Below are 13,436 nucleotides of genomic sequence, written 5' to 3'. Positions count from 1 at the left end.
GCTGTTTTGGTTATTGTAGCCTTGTAGTATAGTTTGAAATTGGGTAGTTTGATGCCTCCAGCTTTGTTATTTTTGCTTAGAATTGTCTTGGCTATTTGGGAGCTTTTTGGGTCCCATATAAATTTTAAAATAGTTTTCTCTAATTCTGTGAAGAATGTCAATGGTAATTTAATGGGAACAGCATTTAATCTATAAATTGCTTTGGGTAGTATGGCCATTTTCTTTCCATGAGCATGGAATGTTTTTCCATTTGTTTGTGTCATCTCTGATTATTTTCAGCAGTGTTTGTAGTTCTCCTTGAAGAGGTCCTTCACTTCCCTTATTAGCTGTATTCCTAGGTATTTTATTCTTTTTGTGACAATTGTAAATGGGAGATTATTCATGATTTGGCTCTCTACTTGCCTGTTGTTGGTGTATAGAAATGCTAGCTATTTTTGCACATTGATTTTGTATCCTGAGACTTTGCCAAATTTGCTTATCAGCTTAAGAAACTTTTGAGCTGAGACAATGGGGTTTTCTAGATATAGGATTATGTCATCGGCAAAAAAGGATAGTTTGACTTTCTCTCTTCTGATTTGAATACCCGTTATTTATTTCTCTTGCCTGATTTCCCAGGCCAGAACTTCCAATACTGTGTTGAAAAGGAGTTGTGAGAGATGGCATCTGTGTCTTGTGCTGGTTTTCAAGAGGAGTGCTTCCAGCTTTTGCCCATTCAGTATGATATTGGCTGTGGATTTGTCATATACGACTCTTATTATTTTGAGGTATGTTCCTTCAATACCTAGTTTATTGAGAGTTTTTAACGTGAAGGGATGTTGAATTTTATCAAAGACCTTTTTTGCATCTATTGAGATAATCATGTGTTTTTTGTCTTTAGTTCTGTTTATGTGATGAATCACATTTATTGATTTCTGTAGGTTGAACCAACCTTGCATCCTGGGAATGAAGCCTACTTGATTGTTGTGGATACGTTTTTTGATGCACTGCTGGATTCAGTTTGCCAGTATTTTATTGAGGATTTTTGCATCGAGGTTCATCAGAACACTGGCCTGAAGTTTTCTTTGTTTTTAATCTGACAGGTTTTTGTATTAGGATGATGCTGGCCTCATAGAGTTAGGGAGGAGTCCCTCTTTTTCAATTTTTTGGAATATTTTCAGTAGAAATGGTACCAGCTGTTCTTTGTACCTCTGATAGAATCCTTCTTTGTACCTCCTGGGCTGTCTTTGGTTGGTAGACTATTTATTATTGCCTCCATTTCAGAACTCATTATTGTTTCTATTCAGGGATTCAGTTCCTCCCTGGTTTAGTCCTGGGAGGGTGTATTTGTCCAGGAATTTATCTTTATGCATAGAGGTGTTTATAGTATTCTCTGATGGTTGTTTGTATTTCTGTGGGGTCAGTGATGATATCCCCCTTATCATTTCTGGTTGCGTTATTTGAATATTCTGTCTTCTTTATTAGTGTGGCTAATGGTCTATTTATTTTATTAATTTTTTCAAAAAAACAGCTCCTGGATTCCTTGATTTTTTGAAGGGTTTTTCATGTCTCTATCTCCTTCAGTTCAGCTCTGATCTTGGTATTTCTTGCCCTCTGCTAGTTTTGGGGTTTGTTTGCTCTTGCTTCTTTAGTTCTTTTAGTTGAGATGTTAGGTTGTCAACTTGAGATCTTTTCAGCTTTTTGATGTGGGCATTTAATTGTCCTCTTAACACTGCTTTAGCTATGTCCCAGAGATTCTCATATGTTTTATCTTTGTTCTCATTAGTTTCAAATAACTTCTTGGTTTCTGCCTTAATTTCATTATTTACCCAAGAGTCATTCAGGAGCAGGTTGTTCCATTTCCATGTAGTTGTGTGATTTTGAGTGAATTTCTTAATCTTGCATTCTAATTTGATGGTGCTATGGTCTGAGAAACTATTTGTTATGATTTCAGTTCTTTTGCATTTGCTGAGGAGTGTGTTACTTCTGATTATGTGATCAATTTTAAAGTAAGTGTCATATGGTGATGAGGAGAATTTTTACTCTGTTGGTTTCGGGTAGAGAGTTCTGTAGATATCTGTGAAGTTTATTTGATCCAGAGCTGAGTTCAGGTCCTGAATATCTTTGTTAATTTTCTGCCTTGATAATCTGTCTAATATCATCAATGGGGTGTTCAAGTCTCCCACTATTATTGTGTGGGTGTCTAAGTCTCTTTGAAGGTATAAGAACTTGCTTTATGAACCTGGGTGCTCCTGTATTGGGTGCATATATATTTAGGATAGTGGGCTCTTCTTGTTGAATTGAACCCTTTGCCATTATGTAATGCCCTCTTTGTCTTTTTTGATCTTTGTTGGTTTAAAGTCTGTTTTTTTCAGAAACTAGGAGTGCAACCCCTGCTTTTTTCTGTTTTCCATTTGCTTGGTAAATTTTCCTCCATCCCTTTATTTTGAGCCTATGTGTGTCTTTTCATGTGAGATGGGTCTCTTGAAGACAATGTACTGATGGGTCTTGGTTCTTCATCCAGCTTGCCATTCTGTGTCTTTTAATTGGGGGATTTAGCTTATTTACATTTAAGGTTAGTATTATTATGTGTGGATTTGATCCTGTCATCATGATGCTAGCTGTTTATTTTGCAGACTTGTTTATGTAGTTGCTTCATAGTGTCATTGGTCTGTGTACTTCAGTGTGCTTTTGTAGTGGCTGGTTACAGTTTTTCCTTTCCATATTTAGTGCTTCCTTCAGGAACTCTTGCAAGGCATGTCTGGTGGTGATGAATTCCCCGAGCACTTGCTTGTCTAAAAAGGATCTTATTTCTCCTTCACTTATAAAGCTTAATTTGGGTGTAGATGAAATCCTGGGTTGGATATTATTTTCCTTAAAAATGTTGAATATTGGCCCCCAGTCTTTTCTGGCTTGTAGGGTTTCTGCTGAGAGGTCCACTGTTAGTCTGATAGGCTTCCCTTTGTAGGTGACCTGGCCTTTCTCTCTGGCTGTTCTTAACATATTTTCTTTCATTTTAACCTTGAAGAAACTGATGATTATGTGTCTTGGGGTTGATCTTCTCATAGAGCATCTTACTGGGATTCTCTGCATTTTCTGAATATGAATGTTTTCCTATCCTGCTAGGTTGGGGATGTTCTCCTGGATACTATCCTGAAGTATGTTTCCCAACTTGGTTCCATTCCTCTTGTCTCTTTCTGGTACCCCAATCAGTCGTAGGTTTGGTCTTTTAAAATAATCTCATATTTCTCAGAGATATTGTTCGTTCCTTTTCATTCTTTTTTCTCTATTCTTGTGTGCCTGTCTTATTTCAGAAAGATAGTCTTCAAGCTCTGAGATTCTTTCTTCTGCTTGGCCTCTTCTGCCATTGATACCTGTGATTGCATTGTGAAGTTCTCATGTAGTGTTTTTCAGTTCCATCAGGTCAGTTATGTTCCTCTCTAAACTGTTTATTTTGGCTACCAGTACTGTATGGTTTTATCATGATTCTTAGCTTCTTTGCATTAGGTTACAACATGCTCCTTTAGTTCAGTGAAGTTCATTATTATCCATATTCTGAAGCCTACTTCTGTCATTTCAGCCATTTCAGCCTCAGCCCAGTTCTGAGCCCTTGCTGGAGCAGTGTTGCGGTCATTTGGAGGTCAAAGGGCTCTCTGGCTTTTTGAGTTTTCAGTATTTTGGTGTTGATTCTTTCTTATCTTTGTGGGCTTATCTACCTTAGATCTTTGAGGTTGCTGACCTTTGAATGGGATTTCTGTGTGGTCTTTTTTGTTGATGTTGTTGTTGCTGTTTTCTGCTTGTTTGTTTTTAACTGTCAGGCTGCTCTTTCATAGGGCTGCTGCAGTTTATTGGGGGTCTATTCCAGACCCTAGTTGCCTTGGTTTTTCCTCTACCTAGAGGTATCACCAGTGAAACCTGTGAAACAGCAAAGATGGCAGTCTGCTCTTTCCTCTGGAAGCTCCATCCCAGGGGGTACTGACTTTTTGCCAGCCCAAATGTGCCTGTAAGAGGTGGCTGGAGACTCCTATTGGGAGGTCTCACCAAGTCAGTAGGAACGCGATCAGGGACTCACTTAAATAAGCAGTCCAGCTGTTTTTTGGTAGAGCAGGTGTGCTGTGTTGGGGATCCCTTCAGCCCCCTGATTGGTATGGGGTCTCCAGGACCCATAGGCTGGACTGACTGAGAAGTCCAAACAACCAAGGTGGTGGCCTGCCCCACCCCCTGGGCGCTTTGTTCCAGGGGGAAGTTAGAGCTCTGTTTATGGAAAACTGGCTGGAGTGGCTGAAGCTCTGGTTGGGAGGTCCTGCCCAGTGAGGAGGAATGGATCTGTGTCCTGCCTAAAGAAGCAGTCTGGCCACAATCTGGCAAAGTGGCTGTGCTGCACTGGGGGACTTTTCTTATCTGGGCCATTTGGACTCTCCAAAGCTGGCGAGCTGGAACCACTGAGTTCACTGAACCACAAAGATGGTGGCTGTCTCTCCCTACAGGAGGCCCTGTCCCAGGGTGAGATCAGAGCTCTGACTGTAGATAACTGAATTCTCCCATATTTCAAACTTTTAAACTATTTTTATAGCTATTATGGTAATCTGTGGTCGGTGATCTTTGATGTTTCGATTGCAATTGTTTTGAGGTACCACCAACCATGCTCAGGTAAGAGGGCAAACTTCAATAACTGTTGTATGCATTCTGACTCCTCCACCAATCTGCTGTTCCCCATTCTATCTCTTTTGCTGGGTTTAACCTATTCCCTGATAATATTGAAGTTAGGCCAATTCAGAACTCTACAATGTCTTTTAAGTGTTCAAGTGAAAGAAAGAGTTGCAAGTCTCACCCTTAAATCAAAAGCTAGGAATGATTAAGCTTAGTGAGGAAGGCACGTCAAAATCTGAGATAGGCTGAAAGCTAGGCTTTTTGCATCAGTTAGCCAAGTTGTGAATGCAAAGGAAAAGTTCATGAAGGAAATTAAAAGTGCAACTCCAGTGAACATACAAATGTTAAGAAAGTAAAGCAGTCTTATTGCTGACATGGAGAGTTTGTGTGGTTTGGATAAAAGATCAAACCAGCCCCAAGATTTTCTTAAGCCAAAGCCTAATCCAGAACAAGGCCCTAACTCTTCAATTCTATGAAGGCTGAGAGAGGTAATAAAGCTGAAGAAGAAAAGTTCGAAGCTAGCAGAGATTGGTTCATGAGGTTTAAGGAAAGATGCCATTTCCATTACAAAAAAGAGAAAAGGAAAGCAGTAAATGCTGATGTAGAAGCTGTAGCAAGTTATCCAGGAGAGACAGCTAAGATCATTGATGAAAGTGGTTACACTAAACAACTGATTTTCTATGTAGATGAAACAGCCTTCTGTTGGAAGACGATGGCATCTAGGAGTTTCATAGGAGGAGAAGCTAATGCCTGGCTTCAAAGCATCAAAGGACACGCTGACTCTCTTGTTAGGGGCTAATGCAGCTGGTGACTTGAAGTTGAAACCAATGCTCACTGAGCATTCTGAAAATTCTAGGGCCCTTAAGAATTATACTAAATCTACTCTGCCTGTGCTCTATGAAAGAAACAACAGGGCCCGGATGACAGCATGTCTGTTTACAGCATGATTTCCTGAATATTTTAAGCCCGCTGTTGAGACCTACTACTCAGTAAAACAGATGTCTTTCAAAATATTACCACTCATTGACACTGCAGCTAGTCACACAACAGTTCTGATAGAGATGTGCAAGGAAATAAATGTTGTTTTCATGCCTGTGAATACAACATTCATTCTGCAGCCCATGGATCAAGGAGTAATTTCGACTTGCAACTCGTATCATTTAAGAAACACATTTTATAAGGCTTACAGCTGCCATAAATTAGTGATTTCTGTGATGGATTTGGGCAAAGCAAATTGAATCTCATGGAAAGTATCTCTCATTCTAGGTGCAATTAAGAACATTCATGATTCATGAGAGGTCAAAATATTGACATTACCTGGAGTTTGAAAGAAGTTGATTCCAACCCTCATAGGTGCCTTTGAGGGTCTCAAGACTTCAGTGGAGGAAGTCACTGCAGACATGGTGGAAACAGCAAGAGAACTAGAATCAGAAGTGGAACCTGAAAGTGGGGCTGAATTGCTGCAATCTCATGATCAAACTTGAATGAATAAGGAATTGCCTCTTATGGAGGAGCAAAGAAAGTTGTTCATTGAAATGGAATCTCCTTCTGGTGAAGAGCTGTGAACACTGTTAAAATGACAATGAAGGATTTAGAATACTATGTCAACTTAGCTTATAAAGAAGTGGCAGGGCTTGAGAGGATTTACTCCAATTTTGGAAGAAGTTCTAATATTGGTAAAGTGCTATCAACAGGGATCTCATGTTACAAAGAAATCTTTCATAAAAGGAAGAGAGAGTCCATCGATGCCTCAAATTCCATTGTTGTCTTACTTTAAGAAATTGCCTCACAGCCAACCAACCTTCAGCAACAATTACCACCATCAACACTGTGGTAAGACCCTCAACTGGCAAAACTTACAACATGTTAAAGTCTCAGATGATTGTTAGCATTTTTTAGCAGTTAAGTATTTTTAAATTAAGGTATGTAAATTGCTTTCTTAGACATAATGATATTGTACACAATAAACTGCGGTATAATGTAAACATAACTTTTAGATATACTGGGAAAACCAAAAAAATTTTGTGACATGCATTTTTGTGACATTCACTTCATTGCAGTGGTTTGAACAGAACCCACAATATCTCCAACATATGCCTGTATACACCTGGACCTTAACCAGTGGGAAAAGTGAGCAGCAAAGTTGTCCTGGGTCAATTAGAGCTGGAAAGTGTTGGGACTGGGACAAACCAGGCACTATCTGTGCCCAGCCCTCTCTCAGCTCCACTAAACAGCTTTTTTTCCTCCTTCAGCTCAAGGGCCACCAAAATGAGGGGGGCTGGTGATGTCTGTGGTGCCCCTGTCCATTCACGCCCAAAACAGGTGAGTGGAACCACACAAAAGTGAAAATGAAACTGGTGGGGAGGAGGAAATGAGGTTCAGAGGGAAAGAATAGGGGTGCACACAGGAAAAAGAAGAAAAACAAAGGGGAAACTTTCACAGATTGCCTAGCCATGGCGCTGGCACAGGCAGTAAATGATGTGAATTCTGTCTTGGGGCACGTGGATACTCAGAAAATGCCATTTACGAAAAAAAAAAAAAACAATTATCATCTATTGCCATTTAGCCCTCCTGGACATGTAATTTTAAAAAATCAAATTCATAAATTGGATTATTTTCTCCAAATAAATTAAGAATATTTTATATTACTTACTGTGTCTTTATAGTAGAAGATACTGAGAGTTGTTCACCTAACGTTTTCCTTTTCGTCATGGACGCACAAGTGGATTGCATTTCCCAGCCTCTCTCACAGGTAAGTGTGGTCACATGACTGAGTTCTAGCCAATGTGAGGAATGTGAGAGGAAGCCAGAGCAGACGCACGGAACTTCTCATGTTATTTTCCCTTCCATGGTGATGTCGGAAGCATGCGTTGAAGAAGGCAGAGCCATGGGTGGGAAAGGAGCCTGATCCCTGAGTTACAGTTAGCCCTCCAAATCTGTGGGCTCCACATCCTCAGATCCAGCCAATGCCAACTTGAAAATATTTGAAACAACAACAACAAAATAACAATATAACAATAAAAAATAATGCAAATAGGAAACAATATACAGTAACAACTATTTACACAGCATTTACATTATATTAGGTATTTATTTTAATGTTTTTTTAGAGTTGGGGTCTCACTGTGTTGCCCAGGCTGGAGTGCAGTGGCACAATCATAGTTTACTGCCACCTCAAACTCCTGGGCTCAGGCAATCTTTCCACCTCGGCCTCCCAAAGTGTTGGGATTACAAGTGTGAGCCATAGCACCTGGCGTGTATTAAGTATTGTAAGTAATCTAAAGATTATTTAAAGTATATAGGAGGATGTGCATAGGTTACATGCAAATACTATGCCATTTTGTATCAGGGACTTGAGCATCCAGGGATTTTGGTATCTGCAGAGTTCTGGAACCAATCCCCCAGGGAGGCTGAGTGATGATTATACTTTTTTTTTTTTTTTTTCTGTGAAGTATTTGACAGGTTTACATCACTGCTCACCACTAAGGAACAAATTAATCATTTTTTCTGTGCCTCAGTTTTTTCCTTATCTGAAAATATTGATAGCAACTACCTCTTGGGGCTATTGGAAATACTAAATGAGTCAATATTTTTAAAACACTTAGAATAGGGCTCTGCTTAGAGTAAGCACTACATAAAGATATGTTAAATAGTGAAAGCTCTATAAGTGTCAGTATTCTATTAGCCTTTATAGCTGTTAAGGACTGAATATTTGTGTATCCTCAAAATTCATATGTTGAAATCTTAATCCTCAATGTGACAATACTTGGAGATAGCAACCATGAGAACATAATACAATTAAATGAGGTCACACATATGGGTCCCTAATCTGATAGGCCTGGTGCCTTTTATTTCATTTTTTTTTTTGAGATGGAGTCTCGCTCTGTTGCCCAGTCTGGAGTGCAATGGCCCAATCTCGGCTCACTGCAACCTCCGCCTCCCAGGCTCAAGTGATTCTTCTGCCTCAGCCTCCCAAGTAGCTGGGACTACAGGCAGGTGTCACCACACCAGGCTAATTTTTTGTGGAGACGGGATTTCATCGTGTTAGCCAGGATGGTCTCAATCTCCTGACCTCATGATCCTCCTGCATTGGCCCCCCAAAGTGCTGGGCTTACAGGCATGAGCCACCATGCCTGGCCTGGTGCTCTTTTAAGAAGAGGAAAATATGCCAGCACTCTCTCTCTGCACATGTGTGCAACAAGGAAGGTCATGAAAGGACATTGCGAGAAGGTGCCGTCTGCAATCTGGGAAGAGAGTCCTCACCAGACATGAAATCTGCCAGCACCTTGATCTTGGATTTCTTAGCCTCTACAACTGTGAGAAAATAAATTTCTGTTGTTTAAGACATGCAGTCTGTGATACTTTGTTCTGTCAGCCCAAGCAGTTGAACACAATGGCTATTCTAAACATTTTAAGACATTTCTTTGAATGGTAATGAGAATAACCTTAGTTGATAGGTTTTCTTTTTTCAGGATGGCATAGATATTAGGAGTTGAGGTTTAGGTGTCAGATGAGTTGGCCTGGGTTCAAATCTTGGCTTTGCAGTAGCTGTGAGACATGAAAAATTTACTTAACTTCACGAAGTCTCAGTTTTCTCATTAATAGGACTATAATATCTACTTCATAGGGTTATTGGAGGATTAATGAGACAATGTTTGTAAAAAAATTCAGTGGAGTGCCTGGTACATAGTTAGTCCTAATTAATCTCTGAACTTGCTTTTTTGTTGTTGTTGTTTTTTCCTTTTTGGTGCCAAAACTCTTCCTTGAAGCAAAATCTTAGATAAATACCCAATCCAGCATAGATGGAAGCAGCGGGTAGGGCTTGGGAGGGAGGAGACCCTCTGTCCACCCACGGGCTTCTCCTCACATCCAGTGACATTCTCCAGAGTGTCCCTGAGTCACCTCTGTGGAATCCTAGCACTGCTCAGCATAGTTTGATCATTTATAGGACTTGAAGTTCCCTAAACGATTATTTTGTTCCAGCTTTAACATTGTTATGACTACAAGAAGTGGCATGTGGCCGTGAAATGGAAGTGGAAGTTGAAATTATACTCACACAACATTTTCCCTATGTTTGGGCCTCTTCTGACAGAGCAAATGACTTCCCCCACTGCCTCTCACGCTCACGGGTTAAGCCCCCTCTCTACAGGAGCCGCCGCTCTTTCTCCCATCTGCTTCTGCTGCGTGGAGGGAGGTGGCAGGACGCTGACATGATGCTGACACGATGCTGTTGCCCTGCTGCCTTGGGCCCCGTTGAGGGATCCAGGCTCCAGATGAGGAGTGAGAGCTCATGAGATTTCATTTGTAAAGTCGAATGGCTAAGTTTCTGACAGATAAGGCCCTCAGCCAGTTACAAGGCATGGTTGTGAAAGTGAATTATCTAGGGAAAAAATGAGCCGCTCTGACTCTCCCGTGCCTTCATCCAGTCAAAAGTTAAATTATCGCCCAAATTTCCCCTCTGTACCTCTACTTAGCGGTACAAGTGTAAGCTGTACATAAAACTCCAGTTAACTCTCACTGGGCAGGAGTGGCTCCATTTCCCTTGCATTCAGAGGTCACATGGCTGCTGAAACCCTTAGGGGACGTTCACTCCCACTGAGATGAAATTTTAAGTCTTAACCCTGGTCTCTGACCTCGTATCCTCTCCGTCTCCTTCTGGCCCTTGCTGCTCCAGTCACTCTTGTCTGGGATTCCTCGGGTATGTGAAGTATTTTCCACTGTCTGAGCCTTTGCATATCTGTTCCTGTGACCTTCCTCCCAGAGAGCCATGGAGCTCCATTCTTCATCAACTTCCTCCTCATAAAGGCCTTCCTTGATTGCCGTGACTAAAACAGCATCACCGATCCCTTTCTAAAACTGTGCCCTGCCAACATACAGTTACACAGAAGGAATAAATTCAATGTTTGATAGCAGAATAGGGTGACTATAGTTAAACAAAAATGTATCGCACCCAGGAGATGGACACCCTACTTTGATCACTATGCATTATATACATGTAACAAAATTTCACATGTACCCCATAAATTTGCACAAATAATAAAAAATAAATGTGTGCCTTTCTTTGTATTTATGGCTCTTACCTCCATCCCACATAGAGTATGAACAAATATTGACCATTTCCTGTCTCCCATCCCCTTCACAGACATGGAGCAGAATCTGGGCCTACTGCGTTCACTACCATATCTGCAGGTTCTAGAACAGTGCTTGGCACATCGATGCTCCATGAATCCATGCTGAATGAATGACTTGGTGACCTTACCTGTTACTTGTGTATCTGCACAGTTATAAACTCGCAAGCTTGCAGAGACATGCAGAGAAGTGGTGGGAGGTATTGGCTCTCAGCTGCTTGTATTGTGGCCAGGCCTATTGATGCCTGGATTTGTGGCCTTTAGAAAACCCATGGAGACCCAACAAAAATGTCCAACTAAGCCTGATTCACTTTAGCAGGAGAGTTCGTATCTGCGTTAATTGTTTTAACCATGGAGTGACAGTTACACCTCTGGCCATTACTCTTGCTTGAGGAGAGTAGTTCCCATCTTATTCCTATGTCTTAACATGATACATGAAAAGTATCCTGTACTCAGACTGCCAATTAATAATAATTTCTCCAGCATTATCAGCAACTTTCAAAATATGGATACTTTCTTTCTAAATACTTAATAAACTTGCCTTCCTCTACTTTATAGCATGATCTCAATAATTATCTAATATATAATATAATTTGTTATTTCCCAAAATATGCTTTGATGCTTTTACATGAGATACAGACTAAAGCTTCTTAAAAAGTATTCAAAACAGTCATGTGTCCTATATGTTTTGGTCAATGATGGACTGCCTACATGACCATGGATAGAGCAATAGACTAAGTGTGTACTAGGTTCTACCTTCTAGGTTGCATAAGTACACTTCAGTACACTCTTACGATGTTCACATGATGAAGAAATTGCATGAAAATGAAATCGCCCAAAGATGCATTTCTCAGAATGTATCCCAATTACTAAGTGATGCATCACCGTACTGTGAAGTAGAAAATATAATTAATATTGAAACTCATTATTTCATGAATATTATAAGTCAAAACAGAGCCAAATTTATTGAGCTAAAAGAAATAAGTAAATTAGAGGACAGTATAAAGATACTATGAGAATGACTGGTATTTGGGGAACTTGGATACAGTCATCAATGTGAGATAAGCTCTGATTTGGGAGGCAGGAGACCTTGGTTGTGGCACCTCCTCCAGAGGACAGAGCTACAGAGGCAGATGGGTGCTCTATGTGTGCCGTGCTGGGCAGCCTTTGAAGGCACTCAGCTCATCCTCCCAGATGACCTGTCCAGTCCCAGCCTCTCCTTGGAGCCTTGCCAGCCCCCAATATTTCAGCCTGCAAATGCTCCAATTACCCAGCGCTGCCCCATACATCTACAATCACTTATAAACTTATTTCCACCACTTCTGTCTCTTACTACCCTACTCCCCTGCCACTCACAACTCGCATTGTTAAAGTTACCTTCACTTTTCACATTGTTAATTTTTTAAAACCATATCTGAACTGGAGAATTAAAGAAACTGTTCCTAATTTAAAAAGAAGTGGATGCTCATTGAATAAATTTGAACAATAAAAATAAAATGTGCTAGTTTATCTTTGCTTGCCCACTACTTTTTACTTAAATTTCATTTTAAGTTACTTTATTTTATTTTAGAGATTAGGGCAATCTTTTCCCCAATTTGATATAGAATCTTCTAGGATTTGTTTTTTATTTAAGTATTTGCATGTAGGATTTTTAAAAAAATAAAATGGGGTATTCTCTGCTTGTTATTCAAGACTTAACCTTTTGCATTTATCAATGAATCATGGATATTCTTCCATGTTATGTACAAGCTCACCTCATCTTTTTTAACAGATACATAGAATTTTACAATGCTCTGAAAATTACTCCTAAAGGCCACTGAAACACTTTCCAAGTGATTACATCAAGTCTAAGACCTGCATTAAGCCCCAGTGTCCTAAGGCATTCATTGTATGTCATGAATTAACTAGGTCTCTAGAATGATACTAGAATGTAACATCCTTGGAAAAATCAGGAGATAGTCACCGGGATCACTTTCTGTGTTTTGTGGTTCGGATAAGAAAACTCACTTGAGCAAGACTAGATCTCAACACAACACAGCTTTGATGCTCAACCCTCTACTGCCAGGGGAGCTCCCAGATTTCACAGTTCCTCTTGTAACTGAACACAGGTTTGGCTGCTTGCCATCTGCTAAACCATAACAAGGATGAGGTGCTGTAGAAGGAAAGTGACTTTATTTTCTGAAGCCAGCAGTGTGGAAATGGTTCAGGCTCCTGTCTGTTAAAAGAAAAACTTCAGGTGAATTAAATTTAAAGGAGTTTAATTGCACAATGAACAATTCATGAATCAGGCAGCCCCCAGAATCACAGCAGGTCTAGAGAGACTCCAGGGATGTCTCATGGTAAGAACAAATTTAGAGACAAAGAAAGGGAAGTGATGTATAGAAATTGGAAGTGAGGTATAGAAACAACTGGATTGGTTACAGGTTGATGTTTGTCTTATTTGAACACAATTTGAACACTTAGCAGTCTACGAGTGATTGAAGTATGGCTGTTGGGATAGACCAAGACTCAGCTATTGTTACATGTACATACTCCTAAATTAGGTTTTCAATCTTGTCTGCCTATTAAGCTAGGTGACAGTTCATCCACAAGGACTCAGATATACAAGTACGGAGTCCTTCTCAGGCCATATAATGTAGTTTGCTTTAACATGCCTTAACAAAACTACTTGAAATCAATCCT

The 13,436-nt window shown here is 40.2% G+C and overlaps 1 long non-coding RNA gene across 4 annotated transcripts in view; it reads right to left on the bottom strand.

Moving 5' to 3' along the window:
- Positions 1–10,543, bottom strand: part of LOC126952565 (uncharacterized) — a 55,196-nt gene extending 44,653 nt beyond the window's left edge. For all 4 annotated transcript variants that reach the window (XR_007724953.1, XR_007724951.1, XR_007724952.1 and 1 more), the window contains exons 1-3: positions 9,683–10,543; positions 7,280–7,599; positions 5,939–6,018 (exon numbers count right to left, since the gene is read on the bottom strand). This is a non-coding gene — a long non-coding RNA (uncharacterized LOC126952565). The remainder of the gene's footprint in view (positions 1–5,938; positions 6,019–7,279; positions 7,600–9,682) is intronic.
- Between the last annotated feature and the right edge of the window lie 2,893 nt (positions 10,544–13,436).

The sequence above is a fragment of the Macaca thibetana genome, chromosome 4 (genome assembly GCF_024542745.1).
Source record: "Macaca thibetana thibetana isolate TM-01 chromosome 4, ASM2454274v1, whole genome shotgun sequence".
Classification (NCBI taxonomy): Eukaryota; Metazoa; Chordata; class Mammalia; order Primates; family Cercopithecidae; genus Macaca; species Macaca thibetana.
The sequence above is the reverse complement of the archived record's forward strand: the minus strand, read 5'-3'. Positions and strand labels throughout refer to the sequence as shown.